This window comes from Uloborus diversus, chromosome 8, assembly GCF_026930045.1.
Source record: "Uloborus diversus isolate 005 chromosome 8, Udiv.v.3.1, whole genome shotgun sequence".
NCBI classification, from domain to species: Eukaryota; Metazoa; Arthropoda; class Arachnida; order Araneae; family Uloboridae; genus Uloborus; species Uloborus diversus.
In genome coordinates this window covers 18,172,791-18,187,402 of record NC_072738.1, presented here as the reverse complement: position 1 = coordinate 18,187,402, position 14,612 = coordinate 18,172,791, and positions in this window count along the sequence as shown.

Below are 14,612 nucleotides of genomic sequence, written 5' to 3'. Positions count from 1 at the left end.
AAAAGTTACAAGCGAATTAAATGAAGTTCAAATATCTGTTCTCTATTCAAGTTTTTAACCATTTTATTTTACTTTTCTACTTCTGAATCCAATGTTTCTTTCCATCTTTCTCATTTTAAAAATTATTTTATCTTGTGTTTCCATGGTTACGCTTTTTAAATCCATCTTTCTCATTTTGATTCCTTAAAAGTATTTTAATATCTGTCGTCATTGTTTGGAAGGGAAATTTTGCATGATTTTTTTTTTCTTTTATTTAAGCCAGATTGTTGAATATACGTCATTGACACAATTTTTAATTTCATGGTGGACCGGGCAATGCAGCTAGTAAAAAACTATAACACAAATTTAAAACAAAATAGTATTTACTTAATTTTGTGGTCACATTTCAAGTTGTTCCACAAGCCAAACTTTTTTGTGCGCTTCATTTGAACACACACCTGTTGTAAAAATACCGTAATTTGAATTCCGTTCTTTGATTTAATATGTTCGAATAACATTGTATTTTAAAATAAGGTTATGCACAGCAATATATAGTTGGATACCAAAATATCTATATTTTCAAACTAATAAGCAGCTACACACACAGTTATTCCAACCAGCTACAGTTTCCCAGTCCCCAATCATTCTACCAGTATTAACCTCATTTGGTAGAGTTGGGGGGGGAGGGGGGAGAGCTGACCTTAAAGTAGTGTTGGGGGAGGGGGAGCACAGAGTTACATAGTTTGAGAACCCTTGTAACAGACCCAAAGCTGCTCTACTGCTCAGACTCACACAGAAAAATTGCTATTTGAGTAAAAGTAACATAATCAGCCAGTAATTTATTTATTTTATTTATTTATTTATTCAATTTTTTATGTTTTCAGTGTGTAGAAAAAGTTGATAACAGCATGCGGAACTCTTTTTCTCCCAAAAGGTGTCACTCTTCAGAAAAAGGTAGCCCACTCCTAGACTAGAACAAGTAACTATGCTAAATGAATGTATTATACCTACGAACACATTTTGAACTCTAGCTGCAGCGCATCAATTTGATTCAGAATTTAAACTATCATGGTAGGGGTATAAACAACACATTCATAATTTTCTTAAGCAAAGAAAAAAGGTTCTGAGCTCGCAATATGCCACGGTTGTAGAGTCAGATTCGAGGGCTGTAAAATTTTCAGAGTCGGGGTCGGTCATTTTGCTTCCAACCCTGTAACGCTGGTCAAATCCCCACCCAAAACCCTTTATTTAAACAAATAATCCTGATCCTAATAAGTTAGTTGATATACACTTAAGAGAGGTTATAACGAAAACCCAGTGACATGCGGTCCATCCGAGACCCACGTGATAACAGCCCAGACAACTCCTCCCCCCCCCCCCCCGCTTCGTTACGCCACCAGTCGTCGATCTATGAACTTGGCGCGAAACTTTGAAAGCAGTGCGTTTTACCAGTAAACAGTAGTGCTAATTGCTCTGGCTAAAATAGATGAAAAAGGAAATATGTAACTACGGATGCATATTTTTGAATACAATACTGTTGGATTTATCTCATCCTTTCCACGTACTGGAATGTAGAGGCTATTGAAATATATATATATATATCTTAATATATAAAAAATCAATGTCCTGAGATAACATATATATATATTATATATATATATATCGACGCACAGCCGAAACCGCTGAAGCTTCAGACTTGAAATTTGGCAGGAATGTCCGCATGGTTACAAAAGTAACCACTAAGAAAGGATTTTTCGAAATCTCAGTTAGTTCGGGAGAAATTAATTAAAACCCCTTAATTTCTGCGAAATTAAAAACCTGTCATTGAAATTCAAATCCCTTATTTTCGAAGGCTTTCCTCCATTCAAATCATTATTCAGTACTTCATCTCAACTTTTGGTCGATAGCGAACTATAAATTTGATATTGTTTTTGTTTCTCACGTGATTCTTCGAGGCTTTTCTCAAGTCAAATCATAATGTTTCTGTCTTTTGCTTTTATTTTTTCAAACTAGAAACGAAGTTTTTAAGAACATCATCACAGGCGGACTATCCTTTTGAATTTAGAAGAGTGCAGTTTCCTGTTAAAGTTTGCTTTGCAATAACCATTAATAAGTCACAAGGAGACATTAAAAGTAGCAGGGATCGATTTAAGAGAAGACTTTTTTTCACACGACCAATGTTATGTAACTTGCTCCAAAACCAGTTCATCAAGCAGTTTAATAATTTTAGCACCAGAAAAAAAAACTAAAAATGTTGTATACAAAGAAGTTCTAGCTTAAACATAGGTATAACAATAAAATGTGAATGACCTCTGTTTGCAAAGATAATCAATACTTTAAAAGGATCGTTTAATAACAGTTAAAGATCGGTTTAAGGACAAGGGCATATATATATAAGGAGTCCAGGGTCTCCGGGATCCTCCCCATAATTATAAAAAGTTATATGTAAATAAGTAATTATTATAGGGGATTTTCGAAACTAGGTGCACCAAGCACTGTTAACCTCTGCTAATTCCATTACCCGAGCAATGCCGGGTACGGGAATGCTAGTATAATATAAGTTTTGTAAATGTTTGAGTGAAAGTGAGTCAGCGATTTCTGCTTCCGAACAACCTGCATGCGAAAAAAAAAAAGTTGGGCTCCTCATGGAATAAATTTTGAAGTTCGGAGGTAAGTACTTTTCTCAGATAAACAAATTTACATTTTATGCTTCGAGTTCATGCAGTTAAGGTTACTTAATTTTTCCTCCATTACACAAACAATTGTCAGTTTCCTTTCTGATATCTTTGTCTGTAATTTGTAATTTCAGCGTACTGCTTTAATATTTGAAATGGTTAACTTGCAACTTTTTATTTCTTTATTTTTTCAACCTTGTACACGCATTTATTCGAATTAATTCGAATTTTCTGCAAATATACTTGTTGCTATCAGAAGCAACGTAACTTGGTGTTGATATTCAGTTAATATGTATGTAAACAAGTTTATTGAAACAGGCTTTTAACTGAACTAATCTTATATTTTCGGTTTCGATTAAATTGTTTCATACGCTAGCATGTGTTAGTTTGATCAAAAAACATTCCTTGATGGGCTTCCGTAGTTCTGAGGTAGAAGATTAGCTTTGAAAGCCGGAGATCGTGGGTTCGATACTCAAACATTTCCCCCCAACTACGCCCCTGCAATGTTATTCAAACAAGCTGGTTCTGTGCGTAAATTAAAAAATATATATATATGTTTTTTTTCTACTATTGTCTTTAAGTTTTATGATATTTATGCACAAATTGTGGTTGAGTTAAAGGTATTCATAATTTCTGGGCTTACGGAAGATTACTTTTGAGCAGTGGATATGCAACGTGTTTTTGCCAAATGCTCCAAAACTGGTTTTCCATCTCCAGCTCAGTCACTTTCCTATGCCGGGCTGATGAGTGCTAATAAGCACGAAACTGCAGTCCTCGGCTGGAAATGACTGAGCTGGCAATGTATTTCACGTATTTTTGCTTTAGCCCTGGCTAATGGGCGGTAATTTACTGAATATGATCCATACTTGTTTGTTTATGCTTAAAAAGGGAAAAATGTCTTGAACTACATATTTTTGAACTCCTTGGATTTTCTGTTAATAAGCTTTCAGGAACTCTGAAACTGTAACATAAATTGAATTGAGGGGGCTGTCCATAAAGTATGTTGCAAAATTTCGAACAAATGCCCCCCCCCCCCCGCCTCCTAGTTACATGTAACGCTGTTCAACATGAGCATATTGTTATAAACAACGCGTGATGTCACACTTCTTGTTATACCCTCCCTTCCCCCTGTCACAAAACTGTCACACTGAATTCCTAAAAGAACATACTCAGCAAAATGTTGATCTAAATTTAACATATTTGAGGTTTTAAGTATTGAAGAAAGTTGCTAAAATGGTCATTCTATGAAAAGTTTTTTGAAAAAGGTTACTTTGTCATCAATTAATGCTTTTTTAAAATAATTTTTCAAAAGCCTAAAATGATGAACTATTGAAGCCCCCCCCCCCCACACAAGAATCATTAGCAGCAGAAAAAGCTGAAAATGGAAAAGTAGCCAAATTCCAAAAAAAAAAGGCTGCTTAGATATTGAATACATTTTTTTGATGTACAACATACAGTATTCATGATGTTGTAATATTCATTTTTTAATTAACGTTTTTCAAGTTGAATTCCTGTGTAATTTTTCGAGAGTGCCCACCGAAGGGGGGGGGGGGCTGAATCATATTCTCATAGTAATGATAGCTTTTCAACGGCTATAGATAAATGACTGTGTCCTTGAAATTTTAAGGGAGATGGGGGAGATGTTTTTTGGGGTATTTTTCTTGAAGTTTTCATAATTGAAAGCAGCGTTTACTTTGGCATTTTAAAAGCATAAATTTGCTCAGCTAAGTTAACATTAATAATCTGGTATTATGTACTTTAATTTGATGTTATGTCTTTGAAACATATTGCAGTCACGTTTCCCATTTACTTAAGTAAAGTAAAATGTTTATTTATTTTTTTAAATTTCATTTAATTCTTCTTCAAATACAATGGTAATATTATTTTTTGTTTTGATGTAATTGTAAAATGAAAGTTCATTTATTTATTTGAATACTTCTTAAGAGTTAATGTTTCAATACAATATACAAGTAGTTAAATGCGATTAGTTTGAAAAATAAAACTGTTTATTTATCACTTCGTTTTAACATGATTGTAAAAATAAAATCGTGTTTAGTTATTTGAATACTTTGTAAGACTTATAAATGTTTTTATGTAAAATACTATGAATTAAGCTCAGTGTATTTTTTAATGTATGTTTATCAGTTCCTTTTTATGTTTTCAAATGAAAAAGTAGAACTTTTAATGCTACTAAAATAATAGAAGACAATAATAAATAAACCAAATAGTTTAATTAAACCAAAATACTAATCGAAGTGCTCACTTCCCAATATCATTGTGGATCGACGAACGATGACGTCATTTGCTAGTTGGATGGCCTCCTATCTAGAAGGTCTTGGTCCATCCAAGCAAACCAAGCAGAGCTTGTTCAATCCCAAAATTAATTTTCATTTCTCATTTGCTTGCTCATAACTAACAGGAAGTACTATAAGTTTTTTCTTATCTTTACTCTCTTAGAAAAAAAGTTTTAAAAAAATTTATAAGTGGCTCAACGGTGATATCCTCAGAAAATGCATCCCCAGGCAAAGGAAAGAGAAAACCAGACTGCAGCCCATGCTCGAGGAGAAATAAAGGGGTGTAGCCATAACAAGTGTTGCCATGGCTTCTATCCAATAATAAGAGAGCGGTTCTTCAGAGTTGAAAATCAAGCAAGCAGTTCCAGGCATGGGGAGATTGGATTACAGGAAGTAAGCAGGGTTGCCAGATTGGCTTTTTTAAAGCCAAAGTCGAGAAATATGGTTTTTTTTTTTAATCAGCCTTTTTTTTTTTTGGTTTCAAATAATTTTAAACAATTTTTTGATATAAGATGAATAAGTTCTTCACCTTTTAAAAAAAAATTTTTTTTTTTTTTCAAACCGTGCTTTAGCTTTGTGTGATAAATGTTTTTGTCTTTATTATGCAGATTTCATTTTGGTATGCATATTAAAGACAAAAACATTCCGTCTTGCACTTAAGACAGGGTTGCCCCACTCCCCAAAAGTGGTGGGGAACCTTCCGAATGAGAATAAAGGCCTTTAAAGCACCGCACGGCTAAAGATTTCAATGTCGAAGGCAACACCAAATAGGGTCTCAACCCCCCCCCCCCCCTCCATTCACTCACACTTCCACTATTATTATTAGAAATACGTCCCTAGAATATACTCTTTTAGAAACAACTTACTCAACACCAGACCCGGATGTACAAATTTTGGGCCCCTTTGCAAAAAATCACTGGGGCAGGGCCCCTTATAGCCCACTGGATTGGGCAATGCCCCCCCCCCCCCGCAACGACGCTCATATGCAAAATTTTAAGGGGGGCTCAGCTATTTTTTCCATGGTTTAGCAGGATATTTTCCCCATAGAAACCGATTTCAGTACAGATTAGAGTTATTAAAATTTGACATTTTTAATAACTTATTCATGAATTGCTGGAGAAGAAATGTTTTCACATTTTTGCAAAGAAGAAAATACTAAAAGCCAGGAAGTTCAAATTCTAAAGGAAGGGGGACTTGAGCCCCCACTTACCCCCCCCCCCCTCCCTCGGGGTCTGCAGGTACATAGATCTGGGCATGCCCAAAACATTTTTTCGATTCTGTAATTGAATATTTTACTGCTAACGAACGAAGAATTGAATTCATTTATAAATTAACTTAAATTAAATGCAGTATTTACATCTAAAAATTTTAAACTTGAAGAAATTTTAGTAGTATTTTATAGCATTGCATATTTTTTAATCCAGTTTTAGTAATTATTCGTTTCTTAATGCGTTGATAATATGCATTTCTACTGCATTTTTGTAATACATCAGATATTATGTATTACATATTTGTTTTTGCTCCATAGGAAATGTTCTATTCAACTTGACAGTTACAAGAATGAACATGTTTTACTCAGAAAACATATACTTCAAACAAATATCACAAAGTAATAATATGAAGACAATTGGACATTATACAGCTGCTTGGGGCTTTCACTTGGACCACTGCATGTGCCTGGAAACCATACCCAGAAGGTAATTTTTGGTTGTATTGCTGACGGCACCACCAAGTGTCAATTGTTTGATTCAGAGCACAGGCAAAATAACCCCTGCTCCAGTACCTTGAAAGGTATTGATTTATTATGGAAACATGAAAGATATTGTGAATAAAATAGATTTTATGTGCACCAATTACCATTAAATACAAATACAAAAGTGATGACCAGCAACAGGTTCTGGGCCCACCTAGACTGGTCCTAGTCAATTTACAATCCCCAGTGAAGATCCAATTAGGCCCTCTTAAAACTGTCTGCTCCCTTGCTCATTACCACCTCTTCTGGTAAGCTGTTCCAAGGTTCCACTACCCTGCTCAAATAATAATTTTTCCTAATATCCATGTTAGCCTGAGATTTAAATAGCTTAAAACAATGATCCCTTGTCCTGTTTTCAGTGCTAAACTTGAGCCCCGTAACATCTTTCGTTTAATAAATTTAAACAGCTGAATCATGTCCCCTCGGTCTCTTCTTTGCTCAAGACAGTACATTTTAAGCCTTCTAAGCCTGGAATCATGATCTAAGTGGGAAAGTCCACTTATTAGCCTTGTAGCCCGCCTTTGAACCCTTTCCAATACATTAATGTCTTTCTTAAGATAAGGAGACCAAAACTGAACAGCAAACTCCAAATGGGGTCTTACCAAACTTCTATATAAGGGCAGAAGAACTTCTTTAGATTTGTTTGAAATAGATCTATTGATAAACCCAAGCATCTTATTGGCATTTTTGCTAGCAATGTTGCACTGTTGGCTAAACTTTAAATCCTGACTTATTAAGACCCACAGATCAGTAACTTTGTCTGCCTGACTAATGACTGAACCTTGCAAATAATAACTTGTATACTTATTTCCATGCCCTAAATGTAGCACTTGACATTTCCCAACATTAACAGCCATACCCTATTTATCAGCCCACTCCGTAATATGATCTAGATCCTCTTGCAGCTGATTTGCTTGTTCTTCATTTTCTACAGTCCCCATAACTTTGACATCATCAGCAAAACAATTCATGTTCCCAGAAATATTTTTGTGAATATCGTTCATAAAGATAATGAACAAAACAGGCCCTAACACTGATCCTTGAGAAACCCCGCTTAAGACCTCACTCCAATTAGAATAATTTCCCATAACAACTACTCTTTGTTTCCTTCCGGTCAGCCAGTTTTTTACCCAAATGAAAGTTTTCCCTCCTATTCCTATATCAGCTAATTTGCTAAGTAGAGCAACATGCGGTACCTTATCAAAAGCTTTTTGAAAATCAATGTAAACAACATCTACAGGCTTCTTATATCCAAAGCCATGGTAACTTTGTTATAGAAATGTAATAAATTAGTTGAACAAGATTTACCTTTCCTGAAACCGTACTGAAAACTAGTCAATAGATTATTAGTCTCTAGAAAATTTACTATCTTAATTTTCATCAATGTTTCAAGAATTTTGCAAACCACCGAAGTTAGACTCACAGGTCTATAATTTCCCGCACTCCCTTTAGACCCTTTCTTGAAGAGCGGTGTAATGTTAGCCAGCTTCCAGTCCTCTGGCACTGTCCCCGAATTATAAGAAGCATTGAAAATGTTTGCGATTTACATGTGCTAATTCCTCTGCACATTCAACTAAAATTTTTGGATAAATATTATCTGGTCCCGGAGCCTTTGTCTCTTTAATTTTTTTCAAATGAAGTAAAACGTCATCCCTGGAAAATACAAAGTCCCCAAGCTGTACTATAACTTGTGTCTTGTTGGTGTCAGCTGTTGAGATACAGTTATGGTTAAAAACACTCGAAAAAAAGTTATTAAGAACATTAGCAATATCACTATCGTCCTGAATTAAAATTCCGTGCTCATCAACCAGTGGCCCAATATGACTATTTCGAACTTTCCCCGAATTAGTGTATGCAAAAAACCTCTTGGGATTCCTGTTTACGTTATCTGCCAGTCTTTGCTCCAACTCTCTTTTATGAATCCGTACCAAATACTTAAATTTACGCCTTGCCTTACAATATTGGAGCCTATATGCACTGTGACCTGTTTCTCTAAACCTATGAAAAGCAGCTTGCTTGTAATTTAGAGCGTCTTTAGTTTCCCTGGAGAACCACATTGGCCAAATTTTAGTGTTGACACCCTTTCTCCTAAAAGGAACATGATCCCCAACCATATTCGCTAGATTTTCCTTAAACTCTGCCCACTGAAGATTCACATCGCTATTATCCAATTTAGAAGAAAAAACTGCTTTCAAACTCTGCCTAAGTGCCACAAAAATCATTATTTCTGAAATTGGGCACAAACCTAAAATTCTCTATCTTTGTGCATATCAAATTTAATCCAAAACCTAATACTTGTTTTGGTCACTATCTCCAATGTGTTCCCCTACACATAACCCCTGAACAGAGCCTTCCATGTCGCAGAAAACTAGATCCAAAATCGCGTCCTGTCGAGTACCCTGAGTTACAATTTGATCTAAGAAACAGTTACCAATTACTTTCAAAAATTCCTCTTCTCTGCTATTACTATGGTAAAAATTATTCCAATCAATTCCTGGAAAAATAAAATCTCCCATTATGATGACTGACCCCTTGCTTGAAATGTCACTAATAATACTAAACATCTGTTCATCTTGACCCTGGCTTAAGTTGGGTGGCCTATAAATGTTCCCTAAACGTAGTTTTTTGTCCTTATTACTAATCAACTCCAGCCAAATCATATCAATCTCATTAGGTTTATCATTAATTATCAATTCATTGCAAATTAAAGTGTCTCTGACATAAAATAAAACCCCACCACCTCTTTTACCTACTCTATCTTGTCTAAACAAATTATATCCAGCAATAGATAATAAATCATTATCACTTTCGGTAGCCCATGTCTCGGTAACTCCAATGATATCCAACCTCTCATCTATAAATACGCTTTTCAATTCTTCCATCTTGTTCCTAATACTACCAGCATTTGTATAAATAACCTTAAGTAAGCCCATTTTACTTTTATTTAATGCTGCACGATTAATGGAATCCCAACTGTTAAAATTTTTTCTCTTATTAGCCACCCTATTTCCGTTTCTACTAAAATCCCAATACTTAGTACCCTTTCGAATTCTGCTCCTTAAACCATGCCCCCCATTCCAACTTAGTTTTTTGATTCTGAAGCCTCTAAAACCAAACCACTAACCATTTTGACCCCCGTAGAGCTCAGATGCAGGCCATCCCTAGCAATCCAATCGCGTTTACATTTACTCCACACATCAGTAAACCTGATACTACGCTTAATGCAAATTTCCTTGAGTACCAGGTTCATACACCTAGCCCGTTGGTTTAACCAACTCCTATGCACTCCATACCTGGGAAGCAAACTAACCACTTGGACATTTGCCGAACAGTTGGTTGCTTTGTCCAACAGGGAATCCCATTCCTTTGTAAACTCATCGTTGTTACTATGGCCTACATCGTTAGTTCCCACCCACAAAGTAACTACATCCTATTTATTAAATACCCCCATCTTTTCAGCAACCCTATTTACATCTCTCACCTGAGCCCCTGACAAACAACATCTAGCCACCTTACGTCTAACTCTGCCTATTGAGTTTCCCACCTCACGCACCATTGAATCTCCCAAAATTATACCCTTTGTTTCCCAGTCAGTCGCCTCAGCAATAACTTTCCCCTTTACCTCTGGAATTTTCCCACTATCTAACACACAGCTAATGCCCACCTCCTTTTTACTAACTTCCTCCTTTACCTCTGGAATATTCCCACTATCTAACACACAGCTAATGCCAACCTCCTTTTTGCTAACTCCCCCCTTCCCCTCTAGAGTGTTTACCCCATCTATACGCCTACAACCTAATGCTAATTCACGCTCCAAAGTAAGCATCCTAACTCTGATTTCTGAGAGTTCAACACAGTTAGTGCAAATGAAATCCTTCTCAGACTCATCCTTCCCCTTAAACAAGCAGAACATCTGACATAGGTCACAAGAAATCCACTTGTCCCCTTTACCACTTTTAACCTCCTTCATTATGCATATAACTCCCATTCTAGCTCAAAATGGTGCACTTAAAAAGTCAATACAAAAGTACAAAATTGGAGAAATAATGCTAATTATTAGAATTATAAAGCATTGGAAGTAAAAGGTACAAATATTAATAAATCCTAAGACAAGCAGTAAATTAAAATAAACAAGTTACACCCTAAACAGAGCACTCAGGCTTAACAACAAGAAATCAGCACAGTTTAGGCTTAGCTACAAAGAATAGAAAAACACTTTAAGAAAGCAAGTAAATCAAAAATAAGACTTAAAAGCACAAGAATACTTAATTATATGATAAAATACAATAAAAATACTGAAACTAAAGCAGTAAAATAAACAATTACAGTAAAAAATCACTTATCTCAGGAGCAGCAAAAACACTCCCCAGCAACTCTAGCACCCTCTCCATTAAGGTACATGGAAGATCTTCCACTGGCTGACATCGACTTTAACATGCATGCAGCATAAAAGATTCACTTATTAATAGGCACTTATAAATCCAACAACTTTAAGTGGTTTGTTATAACTTGCTTTTTTCGGGAAGTTCTCTGAAGAAATTACGAATTGAAAAGCATGTTTTATTTTAACATTTGCGCATGCACAAATTTTAATAATAATCTTGGCGGCATGTACTAGTATTATACACGTCATGGACAAAAAAATAATTCACAAGGCATCAAGAAAAATTAAAACTTTATTGTTCCCTATCAAATGTAACAGTTCAATATTAGCATATTTGAATAACACTCAAGATAGCACCAGTGATGGAAGTGTGGAAGCACACATATTCCATGCAGTTACCATCATTTCCGACAAAGCAAAATATATGGCAAGCATAGGGAGAATCCATTACTGCAAGTTTTTAAGATGTTCTGCTTGAAAATAGTGTTTTTCAAACATAAATAATTTTAATACACAGGTTTGCAGCAATAAGCTATTTACAATAAATAACTTGAAGTAACAAAGCATACAACATGATGAAGAGCAGGTAAAAAACTGGTTATAGCAAAATTTCATTACAGTCATATGAATAGTCATAGGTCATATTGTAGTGTGATGGTGTGAACCCTATAAATTGGTAACTACACTTTCACACTGATTCGAATAAAACTCAACAAGTTAAGGTTTTTCTCAGTTTTTGATCCCCCCCCCCCCAAGAAAATCGTGAGAGAACACCTTACACAGGTATGGATGTGAAAACTTGTTCTAATCTTGTTAATCTATCATTTCAAAACTTTATTTAATTAGAAGAATTATATCTCGTTTCAAACATAAGTAAAACATTCTATTTGTTTCAAATTCGTAGTTACCTACTTTTAGTACTCAGCAGACGATTTTGAAGTCTGAAACAGCAAAAAGTAATTTGAACATTATTTTTTAGGAGTACTTTTTCTCTTTTCTAGAGGGGAAGATGTGCCATTGCTCTTTGGAGTCGGGGGGGGGGGCACTTTTATAACCAGCAATTTGTATTTAAAGCTAATAATATTTTTTTAATTAAATATTTTATAATTGGTTGCATGATTTCTGAACTTAAGCACGAATTGTCTCCACACATGAATGTCTTAGCTCTCATGTGTAGATTTTTCATCAATATATCAGCCTGCTTTAGGACTTTTGTATTAATCTGCATCTTTTACAACAAAGCTCTATTGGAAAGTAAGTTTTATTGCTTTGACGTTCCTGACATTTCTTTGAAAATAAAAAAGAAAACTACAATTTAATTTTTTGAACTTCTAAGCATATTATATTTTAGTGTTAAAAGGGCTACAAATTAACAAACATATTTTAAGAAATATGAAAGGCTTAAATTTAATTAAAATTGAAACAAAATGGTATAATTTGATTGTCTTGTTAATTGAGAATTACCTGCATCAGCAGATCATGTAAAAGTATACTAGCAATAACTAGTGCAGTTTTTAGTATACAAAAAACTTATAAATCACAAGAAAATAAAACAAAAAAATAATACATATTTTTCATCTGTAAATATATGTTACAGTAAAATTTGAAGTTTTGGAAAGTAAATAGCAAGAATTGTTCTAGTCTTGATACATATGATACATCTTTTATAAAAAAAAAAAAAAAAAATCATTTCATCAAAATCTGAATCACAAATTCGATCACAAACGGGAATATACTAATGGTTAGTTCATACATTGCATTTCTATTCAAATTATCTATTAAGTATATAACACAGCAATGTTTTTTGCTATGGCCAGTTTTCACTTGATGCACTAACAAATATGAATCAACACAATGAATTTATTTACACAAAAAGCATAAATTAAATACTATTTTCCAAAGTGTGAATTCATTGCAAAATCAGGGTCACATCTCATTGCAATCCATTGACAGCATTAATTGAGCATTCAAAGGAACAGTTCAACATAAAAAAAAATTAAAAAATTCATCATTAGAAACAAGTCAGTTTTACCCCGTGATTTTGTACACGAAAGAGAAATTTAATTTCATGCTTAAAAGGCCGCCTTTTTCCACCTTTGAGGAATATGAGATTTTTGCAAGCATATATGCCATAGTTAGAAATATTGCACTGAGAAACAAACCCAATACTAAAGTTTTTAAAAATATATTTTATAAAACCTTTTTTCCCTTACTGTATTAGGACTTGTACGATATGTAAAACTAATAAGCGAATTCACTGATCCGGTAAGGCTCTGACGTCATCAACAATGAAACTCACGCCATAATTTTATAATATTTTTTGGTAATGTTTGACATGAAGGGAAATGTTTTATTTTGACAAGGCTGGTTTTACTGGTAAGACTAATTTTAGAACAATCCACTAGAGTTAGAGTTAAAATTTCAAATATCAAAATATCACCAAACAGGCAATTGCTTCATTCAAATGTAGAAGCAATGAGATTTTTTTAAGCACATTCTCCCCAATTTCAGAAATATTGCACTGAGACACAAACCAAATACTAAGATTTAAAAAAAATATGTTTCACAAAACCTGTATTTTTCTTTCAATTTCTGTATCAAGACTTGCATGATATTTAAAACAACTAAATGTAATAATTGAAATGGAAGGACAATATACACAACATGTAGCAAAGAGAAACATGTTTAACAAAAAACTGAGGGTACCAAAATATTTTTTCATGTTAAATGAATTGGATGTTAAGCAGCTCAAGGCAAAAAACTTTCCAACCTCTTCAAAGCCATCTAATTTATTTATTCTAATTCTTGCTAATTCTTACACTGATTGTAAGCACTGACAGTTTTTACGTGTTTTGGCAAAAACCATAAAACCTTCAAAGATTTTGGGTACATAATTGAGTAACTTTGAAAACTAATGTACCAGCAAACTGAAAACACTGACAGCCTTTACCCAATCAAAGTTATGCAAATAATCTTGTAACAGTAGCAGGTATTATTTTTTCAGTTTCACACAAACAAAGGGAAAAAATCAATGTAATGATGCAATTGCAAGAAGACAGGTAGCTTTTGTAGATCTATTAAATGAAATAGTTTCTTAATAACTATTTTTGGTCTGAAACTTTAACTAAGAAAATAATCACAAGAAAGAAAACAGTAATTTCTCATGATTGTGGTATTATTTTGAGAGCGAAATACTATAAACATGCTATTACCAGTTAAAAATATTTCGCAGGCTTGCTGAATATCAAAACATTGATTATTGTCAAATATAGGCCATAAAGCCATACTGCAAATATTTTTACCAGTAGCAGTTTGATGATGTTAACACAATTAACATCTATACAAGACTACTACCACAGAACTACTAGATTAAACATAAAAAAAAGCAGTATTTTCAATTATTTAATGATACATAACACAATTAAACATCCCAGAGAAAATAATTTTAAACTTAAAAGGGAAAAAAACATTAAGAAAATGTTTGTGCATTTTGAACATCGAGGGACGGAATAAATCTTGCAGATTTG